Source organism: Rhinatrema bivittatum, chromosome 3 (genome assembly GCF_901001135.1).
Source record: "Rhinatrema bivittatum chromosome 3, aRhiBiv1.1, whole genome shotgun sequence".
NCBI classification, from domain to species: Eukaryota; Metazoa; Chordata; class Amphibia; order Gymnophiona; family Rhinatrematidae; genus Rhinatrema; species Rhinatrema bivittatum.
This window is the reverse complement of record NC_042617.1, coordinates 331445163-331465653: the sequence shown is the minus strand read 5'-3', so window position 1 is coordinate 331465653 and position 20491 is coordinate 331445163. Positions and strand designations below refer to the sequence as shown.

Below are 20491 nucleotides of genomic sequence, written 5' to 3'. Positions count from 1 at the left end.
TTAATTTTTATTTTGCTTCTGTAACTGTTTATATTGATGTTTTGGCGTGCAATTTGCAGATTTAATCCCCGCTGCCCAAACCTTCCCTTTCAATGTGTCATTTAATATTTTATTATCTCAGCATGAGCAAAGATGGATACATCTTAATTGTGTGTTATTTAATGGTTTAAATGTTTCCACTGAATGGTTTACGCTTAAATGCAGCACAGGAAATTAATTTTGCTCCAATTCAATTTTTTGTGCATAAAATCATACCACTTATGATTCCGTTCTATGTTCCTCTCCCTTCTCATGTACTCTAATTTTTATATATGTTATGTTTCAAACATTTCTTTACATATTTAGTCTATTTCATTCACTTATTTAGGGCATTTTTCTACGTTCTTTAATTTTTGCTTTGACAACTGTTTATCACTACATTTTGTTTGTTTGTTTACATTGACATTTTGGTGCACATTTCGCCGATTTAATCCCCGCTGCCAGAACTTCTGCTTTCAATGTGCCATTCAATATGTTTGAAACCACTATTGTTTCGGGTGAGTGTGCCACATTATCATGCATGTTATTAAGCCTGTCATTTATTGCCATACCGAGTGTAATGTTAATTTTGTTTTCGTTATAGTTTAGAGGACCCTCCTGACGCAGCTTGTCGAAACATGGTTCCGTGTTGGGGGACCGTGGAAAAATCCTTCACTTTACCTGCACTGCCATCAAAAGTTATAAATAAATTTGTACTTTTGCAACTTGAATAATTTTGTGGACTTTGAGATTTCTGACTACCCTTCAGTTCTGTTGATATTCCTTTGTTGGTTGGTCCCTCACTGCCTATCTGTGCTTTCTGCACCCTTCCTCCAGGAACTTGTCCAAACTTTTTTTTAAACCTAGCTATACTAATAGGTTCCACCCCATGCTCTGGCAATGATTCCCAGTGTGTGTGCTTCCCAGCACGCACATGTTATAAAATACGTGGGCAGCATGCGCAAGGTGGGGAGGACTCCTGCAGTTTCCACGCAGCGATGCATTCTGGCCTGCCCCAGTTCCCTCCTTAATTGAAGCGGACTGGGAGGAAATTTCCCTACTCCACTTCCTAACCTCCCTTCGAAAAAGCCCGGCATTTGTGTGCATACTGGGCCCCTTTGAAAATTGGCCCAGCACGGGCAAGGCTCAGCCATACGCATAAAGCTCAGATTTTACGCACAAAGGGGCAGATTTTATAAAACTACGCGCGTGCAAACAAAAGTACGCCATATTTCAATAGATACGCGCGTAGCCGTGCCTGTTAAAATCTGGGGTCCACATGCGCAAGGCTGCCCAAAATTGACAGCTTGCACACGCTGAGCCGTGCAGCCTGCCTCCATTCCCTCCACCCCCCCCGCACCTTCCCCTCCAGCCCTATCTAAACCCCCCTACCTTTGTTGCACAGGTTACGCCTGCCTTAACTTGCACGCGCCGGGCCGGCCGCCAGCGCGCCATGGTCCGGTCAGGGGGCTGGTCCGGAGGCTGCGGCCACGCTCCCGGAATGCCCCGATGACGCGCCGGCCGCGACACGCCCCCCCCCCCGCCACGCGTCCCGGGGCTTTGCGCGCGCCGGCAGCCTATGCAAGATAGGCTCAGCGCGCGCAGGGGGGGTTTTGGGGTAGGTTTTCAGGGGTTACGCGCGTAACCCTTTGAAAATCTACCCCAAAGTACGTATAAAATCCATGCTTTTTCTTCTGTTTGTTTTTGGAGAATAGGATTTAAATGTAGTGATGGTTTTTAGCTTCCTTTTTGGTGCAAGTAAAATATTTCTAGACAGGAACCAAGCTCACAGGATTAAGAGAAATAAAGAGTCCAAAAGAGTTCAGTGGAGCTCATCACTTGTGGGGTAAGTAGCACAAAACGTGACCAAGGGCGCTCCAATCAATTTGCACCCACTGATTATATTCCTGCCCAGTAACACTTGCGTGCACATTTTTTTTCCCCACCAGCAATAAAGCAAGTGTTTTAATCTTTCCGTTTGTAGTGTACATCTGGGTTTCTGTGGACCCGACACCAGTTTGAGTTCATCCTCCTTAGGTTCAGAAAAGCTTTGTGACTTCTGAGCCTCTGGGCAAGGAAGCCCACTCCACATAAACCAGCAAACTGTGCCACTCATCCTTTTGAGGACAACAAAATGAGTGGGTTGTAACAGCTATGGTTAGAGACTATCTTCTAGCTATTAAAAAAAAAAAAAAAGTTTTTCCAGGCTCACTTGAATTCTTTTAGTATTGTGGGGTAAGGCTAAAGTTTTTGGTGGCATCGGCAGGCTAGCTCTGGGATATTCCATACTCTTCACACCCTGCTGGAGAGCAAAAATGATCAATGTTCAACCTCCTCCCCACCACCCAAATAATCTTAAAATGCTACTTCCCAAGAGATTTGCTTCATCAATTCTAATGGCTCTGGGGTAGAAACAATGCATCCAGTAATGATTTTGATCCCCTCCAGAAAAAGAAAAAACCAAAAAAAAGTCTGCAAGCTAAACCGGAAGGTGAGGCCTGAAAAGGCTTTCAGGAGTTCCTCATGCTCGAGCCTCGGTCAGCAGAAACCATAAGCTGTCAGGGCATGGGCTTCTTTAGACCGTCAGAAAATCGTTTGCCATAAATCAAAATAAATCATTAGGAGCCCTAAAGAATTAAAGCTGCACACATTAAGCATATTATCTTATTAAATGAAGAGTGGCAAGCCTAACAGATTAAATTCTTTATTAAAAATAAAAGTTGGAGAATGCTTCCTTCCCTAATGTGATTTTGTCCTGGCCATTTATTGTCCCTACAAAAATAAATTTTTAAATAATTTAAGCATAAAATAAAAAAAAAAGTGCCAAGGCTGCAGAGGCAACCGGAAAAAAAAAAAAAAAAAAAAAAAAGTCATTTGATTTTAATCTGTTACTCAGCATTGCATATTCCCCAGGGCAATTTTCTTTAATGTAATCATGAACATAATTTAAACAAATAAGGTTTTTGTTGTATAAATATGCTCAAGAGGTTAACAGTTGAAATAAATTATATCAATAAGTCACACAAACTCCAAATATCTGTAGACATTCTTATATGAAAATGGGAAGTATAAGAATGTTGCTTTATAACGAGGACCTCATTTAAATAACTGCATTGAATTTTTTCCAGTAACTCCATGTAGGAAGTATAGCATTTTAAGATTAAGGATGTAAATTAATCTGCAATGGGTCCAAAGGGTTACCCACAGTTTTCTTCCATTGTAATTCCACTGAGCATGGAAGATTAGTCTCTTTCCTTACTAGCTTCTTGCAATGTCTGACTACATTGCTCAATTTAAAAAATGCAAAGGATTTGATATACTGTTTATGAGTTACCATGCTAAGCAATGTACAGCAAGACATACATAATGCAGCAAACATTAAAACAAAAATATACTCATAACAATACAAAACAAACCCCCATAGAATCATATCAATGAATAAAATATCTCAGGAGAAAGCCACTAAAAATAATGGACTTTCAGCTTTTTTCTAAAAAGCTTGTAATCATTAATGCCACAAAGCTCAATGGGTAATTGATGTGATGCCTATCATGAAACTCGGTATAACAAAAACAATAAATAAATAAATAATTCATTCCTTAAGGTAACACCAGTTATGGAAAAAGCCCTACTACGAATAGCCTGCAAACGCATAGTTTTAACTGTGGGGTCCTTTAGGAGACCTTAATCAAAAGATCACATAGCATGTAGAGGGTACGCCTAACTAATCTGTTAGCCAGTAAGTGAGGCGATTTCAAACAAAACCCAGAGCAAAACCTCAGATAATATTAAATCCACAAACAATACAAAACATATCCAAGCTAAAATGTAATACTAAGCACTTACTTCGGGAATTAGTATCAGATATATGAGTGCTTGTAATTCTTAAATCTACAGGTTCTTCTGCAATGGGCTTCAACCAGTATCATATATCAAGCACTAAAGCTCATGTCATACACCTGTTTTCCCCAAATTTTTTTTCTTACTTCATACAAAGAAGTTTTATTTATCCTTGAAAAATTAAATTAAAAACAATCGAGCAGATGCCTGGTGTGCATAAATTCCGGCCTTTACGAGCGTGGCTGCGCCTTACATGCGCCAGGCTAATCTTCCAAGGAGGCCCGGTCATGCGCGTAAAGGCCGGTACGCGCTCAAGTGCCAGGTCTCTTGGAAAGGGGCGGGGTTGGGCTGGGACAGCACCATTGTTTGCTGTCCCGGCTGCCGGTGCGCACAACTTACGTCAGCTCAGGAGCTGAAGAAAGTTGAGCAAAATAGGTAAAAAAAAAAAAAAAAAAAAGTTTGATTTAGGAGTTGGGTAGGAGAGAGGAAGGGTAAAATGTGTTGCCGCGTGAGGTATGCAAAAATTCTCCCCCTTTGCGCGTGGATTACAAAATCCGTGGCCCACTGATTTTAGAACGTGTGCAGGGGATGTTGTGTCTGTGCACAAGCCCATACTAATATAAACTAGACTTCTTACAATTTACGCTCCTATAAACCTAAGATGAGAACTACATGTGTTTCCAGTAAGGTAATCTAAATGATTTAGTGTCCTTGCCATTTTATATACGTGTGCAAGACTTTACGCACGTTAAACATGCAAATAATAGAACATCTTAGCGCTATCAAATGCCAGAGACTTGAAGCACCAATGGTAGAGCATTGCTTAATGAGTAGTCAAGCTTTTGAAGATTTTTCACCATGTTGGAGGTAATAAAAATGAATGTGCGGGGGAGGGGGATCTTAACCATTGGCTGCTTCAATGAGAACAGACGTGGATTTCTATGTTACAGACTGCCCACCCTTCGTGCTTGAATAAGGAAGCGGATTGGATGGTGTTTCTTTAGAGTATGACATAAAATTGTTTGAGGGTGCTGACTTTCTTTAAATTGATGTTAGCATAGGTATTAGAGTGAGGTAGCCACCATTTTTTTTGGAAAGTTGAGGAGAGTTGTGAGAGACTGTAACTGAAGGTATTTCCTACAGTAATCTTTTTAGCGTTTGATTTAGTTGGGCATTTATTGTATATGTGTGGTTTCTTGTTGAAATTGAGACATTTCCCCTGAAAGCAGCATCGCAGGTTACCGAAACATTGGCAATGTTGGGACAACTTTTGAGCACTCTAGCATGAAAGGAACAGGGCACAAAAGCTAAGTGACATGTTTTTAATTTAATTTTTCAAGGATAAGTAAGAGACATATAAAGAAACAAACATTTTTGGGAAAAAGATACGACGTGAGCTTTAGTGCATGTTATATGATACCTGTTGTAGCCCATTGAGGGCAAGTGCCTATAGATTAAGAGTGACAAGCGAGGAGACCACGTGATGTGGTGAACGGGGCCGGTCGCATCTGGCAACGCTCCGGGGATAGGACCCCCCTAATCCCTCCTCATCTGTCCTTCTGCGTTCTGAAGGATTTCATTGATCCTAAGTGTGGCATATGTCGATCACCAACTATATGCACAAATCGCCGGTGACCATGCCGCCGAAAACAGCGAGAAAAGACAAAGAAAAGCCGAGCGGCCTTGGAGCCAAGATGGCGGCGGACGTCGGGAAAGCGGGCAGTGGAGAAGGGAGCAACAGTGATCAGCAAGCTCACCCTACCACGCTGGAACTACAGGAGGCGATTTTGCAAGCACTAGAAAATAAATTTACCGGGCTTTCCGAACAACTAACTTCGGTGCAAGCGTCTTTATCGGAATTTGCTCCTCGGCTTGATCAGGTTGAAGGGCGTATGGGAGTTTTAGAAGATGACGTACTAGCCCTTACAAATCGTGTACAGGTGCTTGAAAAAGCACTGACTGAGCAAAAAGATAAAACAGATGACCTGGAAAACAGATCAAGGAGGTCCAATTTGAGGCTGATGGGATTCCCAGAATCTATTCTGGACCAGAATCTCCGAACCACGTTGACGGCCTGGATCCCTGAGGCGCTTGGGTTAAGCGAATTGCAAACTTGCTTTGAAATTGAACGAGCACACAGGCTGGGACCTCGCCCCCCGGAATCGGGGTTGAACCATCGCCCACGGATCGTCATTATTAAAATCCTGAATTACCACCATAAAGAGAGTGTGCTGCAAGCCGCGAGGAAAATACCTGACTTACAGTTCCAGGGACATCGCATTCGAATGGCGCCAGATTATTCGGCCCGGGTAACAGCACAAAGGAAAGCCTTCTCAGCGGTGTGCAATTTGCTTTTTGAGAAACAAATTCGTTTCATGTTGCAATTTCCAGGGAAATTAAAAGTATTCCGAGAGGGGAGCTGGACAGTGTACTCCTCACCTGCAGCCACAAGACAACTGCAGGAGGACTTAAATAAGTGATATATTACTAACATAAGGTTCCATGTTATGTTATGTTTCTATTGGTTCTAGTACTAGCAGGGAGGTGGGGGAGGGGGGGTCCTATACTCCCAACACATCCTTGCGTGCTCTCAATTCAGGCTTAGCCTGTGTGGGGTTAGAAGAACAGGAGGGGAAAGGGGGGGGGGGGGGGTGGCAGGGGTTCCATATTTACTTTTTTCTTTTGGGTATTGCAAAGGGAATCATGTTGGTTGCGATTGTGAGGGAGAGTCAGTGTGTGAATGAATGCAGTTTCCTAGATGTACTGAAGGAATTATTGATGGGAGGGAGGCTAGGCTGGGGGCCTCCTTCTCCTTTCGCATTAGTATTATTCCGGAATGGAAGATTTCTGGGGGAGGCTGGATAATGGGCTCCACTTATAAAGTGGTATCCTGGAATGTGGATGGCCTCGGCAGTCCTATAAAACGGAAAAAGGTTTTCCAGCACCTGGCCCGACTCAAAACGCATATAGCATGCCTTCAGGAAACACATCTCAATGTGTTGGAAAGTAAAAAGCTTTGTAGAGAGTGGGTGACTACATGTCACTTTGCCCCTGCAGCAGGACGCAAACGGGGAGTGGTAATACTGGTGAATAAAAATACTCCTTACATAATCTCTAAGGAGGTGGTAGACCCTGAGGGTAGGTTTATTCTCATCACAGGCACGCTGGAGGGGCAGCCCCTCACTATTTGTAATGTATATGCCCCGAATAATTCAGATAGCAGATTCTTTGGCCACCTTATTTCCCAGATATTAGAGCACATCCAAGGCCGCCTGCTTCTGGCAGGAGACTTTAATTGTGTAGCAGATGCTACTTTAGATAAGTCCAGCATACCTAGCAGTTATAAAATACCAAAAGAGTCTGACATGGATTATATTTGCAGGAAATTAGACTTGTTAGATGTCTGGAGGGTTTTGAACCCAACCTCCCGGGAATATACTCATGTCTCCAGAGCACATCATACTATGTCACGCATTGATTATGTGCTCGCCGCTTCATCTCTATTTCCTAATGTAGTTGAGGCGGACGTGGGTTCTATTGTAATCTCTGACCACGCCCCTATGTGGGTGTGTTTAAAACTGTCCCGGGAGCCCCGAGCCCCCGGATCGTGGCGATTCCCTGGTCAGTTGGGCAATGACAAACAATTTCACCTATATCTGCGCCAAAAATGGGAGGAATTTGAGAGGAATAATATTCAGCACATAGATCAGCCACTACTTTTTTGGGCTACAGGGAAAGTAGTTATACGTGGTGATATAATCGCATATACGGTTAAAAAACGAAAGCAATTGTTGAGTTCTATTTTATGCTTAGAAAAGGATTTAAAACAGAAGAAGACAATGCTAGCGCAATCCCCGTCACAAGTCTCCAAAGAAGCTTATTGGGCGTGTTTAAGCCAATTAAATTCCCTACTTCATATGCGGGCACAGAAGGCCTTACAACATGCGGAGCTCAATTACCATCGTTTTGGGAATAAAGCGGGAAGCTTACTCGCCAGATTAGTAGCTACTAAACGGAGGAAAAACTTTATTAGTAGCCTTTGTGCCGATAATGGGCAATTGGTCACAAAAACATCTGAGGTGTGTAAAGTTATGAGGGAATTTTATGCGCATTTATATACCGAAGACAGAGTTGGCACATCTCGGGATGAGGAGGAGTTTTTTGAAAATCTTTCTCTACCGCAATTGTCAGCCTCTCAATTAGCAGCTTTAAATAAGCCTATCTTGGAACAAGAGGTTCAGCAGGTAATTAAGCAAAGTAAGTCACATAAAGCCCCGGGCCCAGATGGCTTCTCCTCAGATTTTTACAAAATTTTACAATCTCAAATAACTAAACCATTGTGCCGGTTCTTTCGGGAAGCCGAATCTGTGGGGGAATTTCCGAGTGACTTCAATAAAGCTTATATCACTGTTCTTCCCAAACCTGGGAAGGATCCGTTAAAGGCCGCTTCCTATCGTCCAATCTCCCTGTTAAATTGCGACCTGAAACTCTATGCACGTATCTTAGCTAATCGTCTGAGTACGGTGCTCCCAGATCTTATTTCTCTGTATCAAACTGGATTTGTGAAGGATCGCAAACCAAGTGCTACCGTTATAAAGTTAATATCGGCAATTGAAGTCACTAGGAAGCAAGGTCACCCATCTATGGCTGTCGGATTTGATTCCGAGAAAGCCTTTGATAGGGTGGCCTGGGAATATATGTTTTCGGCTTTGCAAAGATTTGGGATAACGGGGAATATTTATCACAGGATCGCTATGTTATACAAGGATCCCGAATCCCATCTCCTGGTTAATGACTCGCTCTCTGATACTCTCTCTATACAACGAGGGGTTAGACAAGGTTGTCCCTTGTCACCTATTCTATATGTCCTTTCTTTAGATCCCCTGTTAAGGAAATTGGGTAGCTCAGTGGCAATATCGGGGTTTCAAGGTACCTCCCCCCCTTTCACCATAGCAGCATTTGCGGACGACATGTTAATATTTCTTAGTAATCCATTGTCGGCCTTACCGGAGGTACTTAACATCCAGAAGTCCTTTGGGAAATTCGCAGGTCTGAAAGTTAATACCGATAAATCAGAGGCGCTGGACATTACAGGAAAATTACAGTCCTTATGGGAAGGAGTATTCCTGTTGAAGTGGGTAACTTCCGAATTAAAGTACTTAGGAGTGAGAATCCCAGCGGACCCTGCCCTGTTATATTCCCTAAATGTAGGTCCCTTAAAGAAAAAACTGATTCGAAACCTAAAGCAGTGGAGGGATCTTCCCTTGTCCCTGTCGGGGAAAATTCAATTAGTGAAAATGATGGAGATCTCCCGTTGGATATATTTATTTCAAATGTTGCCCATCTGGCTGACCCGCACGGATATTATTGAGATTAACCGAGAACTCCGCTTATTTATATGGGGCGGTAAGCGAGCTCGCATATCGTTACCAATATTAATGCAGTCAAAGCAACGGGGAGGTCTAAATTGCCCTGATTTCTCTCTATATAACTGTGCCTGCCTACTTCGTCACATTAGGGATTGGCTCTTTGATACTGATTATATTACACCGTTGAAATTTTATAAGGATTGGGTGGCCCCCTGGTCTCTGAGTTCGATTCTACATATGCCGTCTGATATGTTACCCCAGCACCTACTTCATAGCACAATGATCAGACCTATGAGACTAGCATGGAAGTTTATTTGTCAACAATTGGGATTGTGGCCGGGTAACACAGCTTGTCTCCATATCACGGGTTGCCCCCTGTTTGCTCCGGGGATGGTACGCTCTCTTTTCACGACGTGGAAGGAGAAAGGACTGATTTGGATCTCCCAATTATTCAGTTCGGGCTCAGACCCGAGTCATCTATTAAGCTTTCACGATTTGAAGACTAAGTTTTTACTTGCCAATCAAGACCACTATGGGTTTCTTCAACTGAGGCATTTTATTCAGGAGCAATGTGGACTGAATCCCAGGTTTCCGGCCTTTTCGTCATTACATACTCTGTTGTTAGGCCTGGACAATAAACGTTTGAAATGTGCCCAGTATTATAAAGGTTTATTGGACCTGACGTCTCAGGCTCATATTCACACTCTACTGGAGGCATGGAACTCTGGATTGGGCACTTCCATTTCCAGCGACGCCTTCCTAACGTGTTTTGTGAATATTTCTAAAATGGTGGATAATGTGAACTTCAGAGACCAACAATATAAGCTGTTGCATCTTGCCTATTACACACCAAGGCATGCGTATTACATGGGACTAATACCACAAGCTAATTGTCTACGATGCTCACATCCTAAGCCCGACTTAATGCACTGCTTCTGGTTTTGCCCTTACACACAGCAATTTTGGACCGCGATTGCAAGGCGGGCGCACGGATTATGGAATACTGCCATACCGCTGGTTCCTGAACTTTGGTTGCTTGGATTATATGACTCTCATATTGCGTGGTTGTCAGTGCCACAAAGGATGTTGCTTGACAAATTGGCTCTGATGGCGAAGTCTGCAATCCTATCCTCCTGGACGATTCCTCTACCTGATTTATTTGCAATATGGACTCAGAAACTTCATCATTTAATACATTTAGAGAATTTGTTAGCCCATTCACTTGCCTCAAAGCGACTGCTTCTTTTCCAAGAGATCTGGGATCCTTATTTATTACTGCTGCCTGCAACACTTCAACATCAACTGGCACCGAAGGACAACTCTATGTCTAATCAGACACCCTCTGCGTGAAGGTTTTGTGTGGTCCAGCTCGGCTATCTGCGGACGTATACATCTAGTAATTTCACATGACAAGTCTACTTGAGCACTCTCCTATTACACAATCTGAATCCTACCGTGCATTTTCCAATGGACTCCTTAGTCCCACCTGTTATACGTAATTTTATATGTATACCCAACAGTGTAGCCATTTCTGTCGCTAGGGAGGGAGGGAAGGTGGGGGGGGGGGGGGGAAAGAAGGTCGGGTGGTGTTGTTAGGGCCTTCATTAAAAACAAGGTGTTTTCAAAGTTTCCATTTTTCAATTTTTCCAGTTTCAATGTTTCAATTTACAATTTCAATTTCAGTTTCCAGCTCATTTACAAGACGATATGTATATGTATGTTCCTGCTGATAAGTTACTTGTATGAAGAGGACGGTTGTATATCATAGTGAGATATGTGGTTATATGCTTACGCCTGTAATTTGCATTACATACTACTATTGTGTTCTATGGGAATGTTCCAGGTACTTGTTATGTCACCTTGAATAAACATACTATACAAAAAAAAAAAGAGTGACAAGCACCCATATATCTGATACCAATTGCCGAAGCAAGTGCTTAGTATTACATTTTGAAAGTTACAGTTTTGACTTGGATATTTTTGGTATTGTTTGTAGCCAGATAAATGGGACCATCTTCCTGGAGAGTTTTGAAAACTAGGGTTACAACCTTGAACTGGATCTTCTGAGCCACGGGTAGCTAATGAAGGTGTTTCATCTCCAAGCAGGACTCCACCAGGCATGCAACAGCACAGCACAGCACAGCACATGTTTTGGTAGTCCTACATATAGTAAAATTTAAATGATCTACAGTGGTCATAATAAACAACTGTTCAGAAGTCCTCAACAGGTAATGAGTATTTAAGGAGGACAGATCATTCTAAGCTTAAAAAAAAAAAAAAAGGCAGATTTTAATAACAGCATCCAGCTGAGGCTTTAGACAGAAAAGTGACATCCACTAAGAAACCAAGATCTTCAATAGTAGTAGTAGTAAGAGTAAGGGGCTCTTCTTCAATGGTGAAGCCAAGCAGCTTTGATGGAACAGGCTGCTTAATTATCCATGTCGTCTCAGTTTAATAAGATTTAAACCAGGGATAGGCAAGTTCAGGTCCAATTTTCAGGACATCCACAATAAATCTGCATGAGATTTATCTACATACAATGGGGGCAGTGATGCAAATATACTTCATGCATATTCATTGCAGATATCCTGAAAACCAGACAAGGCTGTGGCACTCCAGGACCAGCATTGCCTACCCCTGATTTAAAAGTAAATTTTGCCTCCACCAGCTGACTCAAAAGACAAATGGGGATCATAGAAGAAAAGTAGCTGAATATCATCAGTGTAGATTTTTAATTCTTCCACACCGAGACTGAGCAAAGAGGCAGCATGCATAAGTTAAACATTGACCAAGAGTGGAAACCTGGGGCACAGCCTTAGAAATAGGCTGCCAAGAAGAACTAGCTTGGCCAACCTTAACTTGAAGTTTATGCTGCAGTAAGTAGGACCGAAACATCTCCCATTCCAAGTGAATATAAATCTTTAAAAAAAAAAAAAAAAGAGAGACTTGAATGGTCTTACCAAATCAAATACAGCAGAAGTGTCCAAGGAGATCATTAGTGACTTACCTACTACTAGTTAACATTTCTATAGTACTATACATAAGAAATTGCCATGCTGGGTCAGACAAAGGGTCCATCAAGCCCAGCATCCTGTTTCCAACAGAGGCTAAACCAAGCTACAAGTACCTGGCAAGTACCCAAACACCAAGACGATCCCATGCTACTGATGCAATTAATAGCAGTGGCTATTCCCTAAATTAACTTGATTAATAGCAGTTAATGGACTTCTCCTCCAAGAACTTATCCAAACCTTTTTTGAACCCAGCTATACTAACCACTAACCACATCCTCTGGCAACAAATTCCAGAACTTAATGGTGTTTTTGGGTGAAAAATAATTTTCTCCGATTAGTCTTAAATGTGCTACTTGCTCACTTCATGGAGTGCCCCCTAGTCCTTCCATTATTCGAAAGTGTAAATAACCGATTTACATCTACTCGTTAAAGACCTCTCATGATTTTAAAGACCTCTATCATATCCCCCCTCAGCCATCTCTTCTCAAAGCTAAACAGCCCTAACCTCTTCAGCCTTTCCTCATAGGGGAGCTGTTCCATCCCCTTTATCATTTTGGTTGCCCTACTCTGTACCTTCTCCATTGCAACTATGTCTTTTTTGAGATGCAGCAACCAGAATTGTACACAGTGTTGAACAAGCATACAAAAAAAAAAAAAAAAGACAGTCCCACAACCTAATAAAAACAAACATACAGGACAAGAGCCTTGGGATATTTCATAAAGAAAAACAATGGTTAAAAAGAAAAGAAAGCTAGTTAAGACTAAAAGCAGACAATCTGGCATAAGATTTAAAAGCGGTTTCAAAAAGGTGATCTTTAGATGGGACTTAAACATGGCAAGAGAAGGAGCATGACACACCAGTTCAGGAAGTCTAGTCCAAGCACACGGCACAGCCAGATACATCAAAATTGTACGCATTTGATTTATATTCTGCTTTTTGGCACTTCAAAGTGGATTACACATTCAGGTACCGTAGGTATTTCCCTATCCCCAATCTAAGAGGTGAATTTTAAAAGCCCGGTGTGTGCCAAAACCGGGAGATACACAAGTATGTCTAGCCAGCACACGCTGCACGGATTTACAAAACGCACCCAAGTACGCACAATTCTCCCAATACTCACAAATAAGTTGCAAAAAAATTAGTACCACTTATGCGGTAGAGGCGGCATCTGCGTGCATCCACATAAAGTTGTGCACACATATATGCGTGTACAGCCTATTTTATACCATGCGCATGTTATAATATGGCTGCATTCTTTGGCATGAGCGGACATGTGTGTGTACATATGCGCCTGCGCACCAGTATCAAAGTTACCATCCCTATTTGTACCTGTAGTACAAACCATGCAGTCTGATAAAGATACTAAGGTTTCCATGCTATGATCGGCACGGAAGCCACATTGGTTTGCATGTCGAATCTTAAATTACTGTATGAAGTTGGAAAGCTGTAACTAAACTTCTCCAGAATTTTGGCTAAGAGAGGAAGGTTGGAAATAGGCCTAGAATTAGAAACTGAATCAATAGTTAATGTCCCTTCTTCAACACGGGTGTAGGTAAAGCCCTTGTACAGAAGTGTGGAACAGTACCCTCAGTACAGGATGAATTAACTGTGGTAATAACAGCATCCATGTACTGGGATTGCAAACACTCAGGTTTTTACATATTTTTGGTTTTTGGTTTTTTTTTACACTTCCTAGTGCCTGTCATTTCAAATGTCATTTGAAATGACATTTGAAATGACAGGTACCAGCGCACCCAGGTTACTGTATAGGCGCTGTATTAAGCGCCTATACAGTAAAATGGGTTGCGCGGGCATAACCCTTCCCTAACGCTTTAAAGCCACGGCATGCATTTGCATGCAATTAGAAGAGAGTATCGGGGACTAAGTGAAGAGAACTGTGCGTGCGGGGAGGAAGGGTGCGCCTGACACTGCCGCACTGTTTCTACCGCGGCCTTACTGTATCGACCTGATAGTAAAATAGTAACATAGTAGTGACGGCAGAAAAGGACCAGATGGCCCAGCCAGCTTCTTGAAATCATCCTGCACAGAACGGCAGATACTACCATACGTTTCTCTCAAGGGTAGTACCTGCCACTCTATGGAGTTACCCCCAAGCCTTATAAGGGTAGTAATATTTACAAATCCATCAAAACCAAGCAACTGTCAAACCCATAAAATTACTGCTAGCAACATTTTTTACTGGGCGAGGAGCTTTCTTGATAATTCAGACAATGCCGCGTGACGTTCTTTGCTTTGGGCCTTCGCCGTAGAAGCCGTCCTATGCTTTTTCCCTAATGTCTAAATGTTAGAACCCCAGACCATAAAGGTCAGGGCCCATGTTGGTTCTTGTCTATATCCAATTCCCTTTTCCCCTTGCCCTCAGCCATCAAAGCGGGGAGCAATGTGGCAGTTGTGTTAAAAATATCAAGGCTATTGATTGAGGGTGGTAATCCCCATACCTTCTGTTAAGGGCAGTAACTGCCACTCCGTGCACCCTCCTCTTCTTCATTTCTGTCCTCTAGCTCTTAGGAATCCACAGTGTTTATCACATGCCCTTTTGAATTCACTGACTGGTTTCTTCACCACCTCCTCCGGAAGGACATTCTAAGCATCCATCACTCTCTCCATGAAGAAATATTTCTTGACACTGGTTCTGAGTCGTCTCCTCTGGAGTTTCATTTCGTGACCCCTAGCTCTACTGCTTCCTTTCTGATAGAAAAAGGTTTGAAGTTTGTGTATCATTTAAACCTCTCCGGTACCTGAAGGTCTGTATCATATCTCCCCTGCACCTCCTCTCTTCCAGGGTGTACATATTCAGATCCTTCTGCCTCTCCTCATAAGTCTTCCGATACAGATCCCACACCATTTTGGTCGCCCTTCTCTGGACCATCTCCATCCTGTCTCTAGCCTTTCTGAGATACAGGCTCCAAAAACCCTGGGTCAGTGCAAAGGTATTAGGCGCCCTAGGCAAACCTCCTGTCGTGTCCCCTCCCCTCCAAGGTCCAGGCCCTTGTCCATACACACAAGTAAAAATTACGTAACAATAAAATGAACAATAGTAAAACCATACTAGTAAAAGGAATACTTCAAAATAGCAGAGTGACATCCAATAATTAAAACTAAAAAAAAAAAAAAATTGTTCCAGCTCCAAAACAAATATTGAAAAACAGCGCACACATCAAATATTAACACCCAGCGATTAAAACTAACAAAACTACCTAGGAACTTTTGATTTCCAGATGCTCTGAGATTGCAATTTACTGATGGGGTAGGGAGCGGGGGTTGTTGTGCACACACACTCTCTCATATACATTCAATTACACATATTCATTCTCACACATGCATACTCTAGACACACATACATGCTCTCTCTCACATACAAATGTCCTTATTCACTCAGACAGGCTCCTTCTCTCACACACATACTTAGGTTCCTTGTCTCATTCAAGATATAATTGCGATGGAGAAGGTACAGAGAAGGGTGACCAAAATGATAAGGGGAATGTAACAGCTCCCCTATGAGGAAAGACTAAAGAGGTTAGGACTTATCAGCTTGGAGAAGAGATGGCTGAAGGGGGATATATGATAGAGGTGTTTAAAATCATGAGAGGTCTAGAATGGGTAGATGTGAATCGGTTTTTTACTCTTTCGGATAATAAAAACACTAGGGGGCACTCCATAAAGTTAGCATGTGGCACATTTAAAACTAATCGGAGAAAGTTCTTTTTCACTCAACGTACAATTAAACTCTGGAATTTGTTGCCAGAAGATGTGGTTAGTGCAGTTAGTATAGCTGTTTAAAAAAGGATTGGATAAGTTCTTGGAGGAGAAGTCCATTACCTGCTATTAATAAAGTTGACTTAGATAATAACCACTGCTATTACTAGCAACAGTAACATGGGATAGACTTAGTGTTTGGGTGCTTGCCAGGTTCTTATGTTCTGGATTGGCCACTGTTGGAAACAGGATGCTGGGCTTGATGGACCCTTGGTCTAACCCAGTATGGCATGTTCTTATACCCTTACATACAGGTTCTCTCTCTCACTAACACCATCGCTCGTGTACAGACACCCACACACCCTCATACAAGCTCCCTCTCACATATACATTCCCTCAAAGGCTCCCTCTCACAAACACACACCTTCCCAGGTTCCCTTTTCCCCACACACTCCCTCACAAAGGCTCCGTCTCTCCATCTTATACACAGAGACACCGCCTGCAGAGTCTTCTTCTCTCGGCCACGGCCCACATGGCTGATCTTTGCTGCCCCCAATCTCAGGGTGATTGGAAATCAAGAGTTTCCAGCTATGGAGAGCAGGTAATTTTATTCTTAGTTTTAATTACTAGGTATTATTTGATGTGTCTGTTTTGAAATATTTTATTGGTTTTTGGAAAGTTTTTAAAGTTTAATTTAAAATTGTTTCATCCTTATTAGTTTTAATTATCAGATGCTATTTATCTGCTGTTTTGAAATATTTTTTTATTAGTATGATTGATGTTTTATATTTCTTGATTTTGTTTTATGAACAATCGGGGATGTTTCTGATTTTGCAGTTGCACTGCATACAGAGACTGGCTTGTTGTTGTTTCCAGTTCATGTTTTGTCTAGAGTTTTTGTTATTTATGCTTTATGGTCTCCTTAGTCTGTATTTGGTGAGGGTCTATCTGTGTTCCACATTTGTGACTGAGGTGATGTATTCTGCGTAGGGATCCATAGCAACTTGGCTTGTTCTGTTTTCCTAAAATGAGGTATATTTGTGTTTTAGGACCTGGTGTAATATTTCAGCATTGCCTCTTCATAGGTAGGGTTGTTACTGTTTGAGTGCTGGCAATCAGTGCTGTTTTGGAATGGGAGATTTACTATATTAGAACTAATTAATTATACTCACAGCATTCTGGGGGGCCAAGCCCACACCAGACACACCTTATAGTAGAACTAATGAGTTCCAAGTGCCTTTTTGCAGTGTTTTCTGGTTGGCACCATAGTAGCACATTTAAAAATATCACTTACATATACATTATATTTACATCAGAAAACTGTACTCTGAAGGTCCTTATGTAAAATCTCCCTTTTGGGGGTCAGGGAAGTGGTTAATACGAAATTATAAAATAAATGCAGAATTTTGAATTGTGTTTGGGGAAGGCCAATGGAAAATAAAATGGCCAATAAAAGTTCACCTAGGGTGCTTAATACCCTTATCCTGAGAGTGTGCCACACATCCTCCCACCTTTCACCCATCTCACATCCCCAGGGGGCAGATGGCGGAGTTGCCAACTCCCCAGAAATCACTATGTGCTACTCCTCTGGGAACCATGAGTCCTGCCCCCCTCCACTATGTGCTACTCCTCTGGGAACCATGAGTCCTGCCCCCCTCCCCTTTCCCCAGCATTTGAAATCACCTACGAGGGACCCCTCCAGCCCCCTCAGGTGATTTGACCTGGAGAGGGACGCAGTGTGCTGGAAGCCTGCTGGCAGTTCAACTTTTGGGCCCATCGTGCGCAGAGCGTCTTCTTGCTGGTGGGGGAACGCCGCCAGCACGTCATTAAATAGCGCAGACGCTATGACCTTCCTGCATATGTGCGCGACCTCAATCAAGGCCTGATGTCATACGGTTCAGCAGTTATGAAAGGATATGCCGGGGCAGACAGTAAGGAACGTAGGCGGCTGCAAGTGATATAAAATTTTAAAAAGATAGGTAGGCTGGCAGAAGGATGGTGAAGGGCTGGCTTTGGCCCGCAGGCTGTAGTTTGCACTCCCCCGGTTTATAGCATGCAACAAAAGGACTTTTCTGGTGACAAACCTTAAAATGTCATGTCTAACATAAGTTACATGTGACCCATAAGAAAAAAAAAAAGAAAATCTGGAGCTGTGAACTGGAATCTCTCTCCATGAGAAAAATGTTCCCATCGTACTGCAGAACAGCAGATTTCTTTCGCTTTCCTTTTCATATAAAATGTGTTTGTATCATTCTTTTGGTGTTGGTACCTTTTTCTAGATGAAAGCTCCAAGCGAACAAATGGTTAAAAACTATAAAACTGAAGGGGGGGAAAAAAAAGTGTGAACATTTCATGATACCGAGCTTTTTCTTCTTTAGTGCAGAAATCTGCACATGGTTTTGACAACATTCTTGATGGGACTTTGTTGAATAAAACAGATCATTAAACAGAGGCTTTTCTCCTTTCCTAAAAGGGAGAAAAAATTCCGGCCCACGCCCACTCGCCCTGATCAATGGCAAGGCAGTTTTAAAAATGCCTAGACACACACTGACCTCTCTGGGATTTCAGCTCCCCCATTTCCCAGTAGGAAACAATTTAACACAAGTAAAGAAAACAGCTCCAGGAATGCCTTCCAGCACAGGATTTGTAGAAGGGGCGAGCGTGGTGCTGGAGGAAATGTGTGTAGGGTAAGTAAGGTGGTGGTGGTGGGGTCTGGGAGCGTGCGAGTTGTGGGTTTGCATAGGACAGAGATATTCCCTTCCAGTCCTGGAGGACCGCCAACAGGCCAGTTTTTCAGGATATCCCTGATACACATGAAGGTTTTGCATATAGTGGAGGCAGTGTGCATGCAAATCTGTCACATGCATGTTCATTAGGAATATCCTGAAAAAATCTGACCTGTTTGTGGCCCTTGAAGCCTGGAAGTGAATACCACTGGTATGGTGGTGGTGATGTGAAACTGTGTGATGTGTATGGGTTTGTGCATGTATGGCAGCGTGTGTAGAGTATGGATGTAGGCGTGTATGGGTATTTGTGGGTTTTCTACGTAGAGTGTGTGTGTATTGGGGGGGGGGGGGTGAGGGAATACGGATTTGTATGCAAGAACGTGACTGCGGAAGTGTGTGTGGGAGGTGGCTTTGAAAGTAATTTTTTCTGCCGTCCATCCAGTTACTTCACTTATTTTTCCCCATCTGTCTGCCTATGTTGCTCTGTGCCGAAATACTGTAAGCATGATGGGGACGCAGCTTTTAGAGTGGTGCACTCGTCAACACTTCTAACAGCTTTCCATAGACAAAAAAAAAAAAAATCCCCCTTGCTTTCCTAAGTTGGTTCTCTAAAAATACTGACCCTGTTTCTGATTAAAAGTCCTCCAAGATATTCCGATTTTCTTTTTTGCATGCCAAATTTGGTAAATTTATTTTATTAAGAGAATTACTCTGCAAACACATAGACCGACATGGATCCTTTTTATGTAAAATTCTTTCCATCATCCCCATACACTAGAAATCATGAAAAGGGATTCTAGATGTTGGGGAGTGTTGAAAGCGTATGAAAGAAAGAAAAAAAATAAAGAGTTTGAGCTGAGTGTCATTCTGCACTCTAACATCACGCAAACCTGAATGAAATTGGATGAGCACTCCAACAGATATTACTGGAGACAGATTTTATAAGGCCAGTTTTTCCCTACAAGAAGTCAGGCTGAAAATGAATTTGCTGGATAACTTTAAAGCAGAAGCTAATGGGCTATTATAAAAAAAAAAAAACCCCCAAAAAAGTTCAATCTGATCATAATTTGTCTTGCACTGGTATATGTATGTACTCTCAGCTGAAGACTATATTAGCGAAACAGAAAAACTGTGACAGACCAGGGAGCTCTGCTGCACAAATGATATACGTGCATGCCAAATGCAAGTTTATGCAGAATGGTAAAATGCTCTCAGAGTATTATACAAAATATATCTGCCTGAGTTTTAAATAGATACCATTAACAGTTGTTCCTAACATTTCCTTTCTGACAAGGCTTCATGAACCATTTGCAGGAAGGAGACAATCATCAAGTGCCTCTCTCTCTCTTCTGGCCCAAATTCATCCAGCCCTGCTTCCCTCCACCCTGCATTAATGGGAGCGGCAGCTCCAATTTCACATTCAGACAGGCACGAGTGTAGGAGGATTTTATTCTAGGCATGTGCTTTCCAAGCAGGGTGTATAAATAGAAACAAGACCAAACAAACATATAGTAGATGACACCTTTTCTATTTGAATCACTTAAATCGATTTGTGACTAGTTTTTGAGAGAGTTATACTCCCATCAGGACTCTGCAAAGCGAGCTAAGGATACTGGGGGCCTGCATGCATAAAATCAGCCGTAGGTTGGATTATTGCACCACAGCTGTAATTTCTTCAAACCCGAGGGTCAGATATCGGTATAGGCAACACAGGCACACACCTAGGCCGAGAAATTCTGAAGGCAGAGAAAAACTAGGACTCTCCCCCCAGTGCTACTCCTTGGATTTCCGGGGGCAAAACTCCCT

General features: G+C 42.4%; 1 protein-coding gene across 5 annotated transcripts in view; it reads right to left on the bottom strand.

Moving 5' to 3' along the window:
- BVES (blood vessel epicardial substance) overlaps positions 1-20491 on the bottom strand; it is a 146096-nt gene that overhangs the window by 117672 nt on the left and 7933 nt on the right. The gene's annotated exons all lie outside the window — the stretch shown is intronic.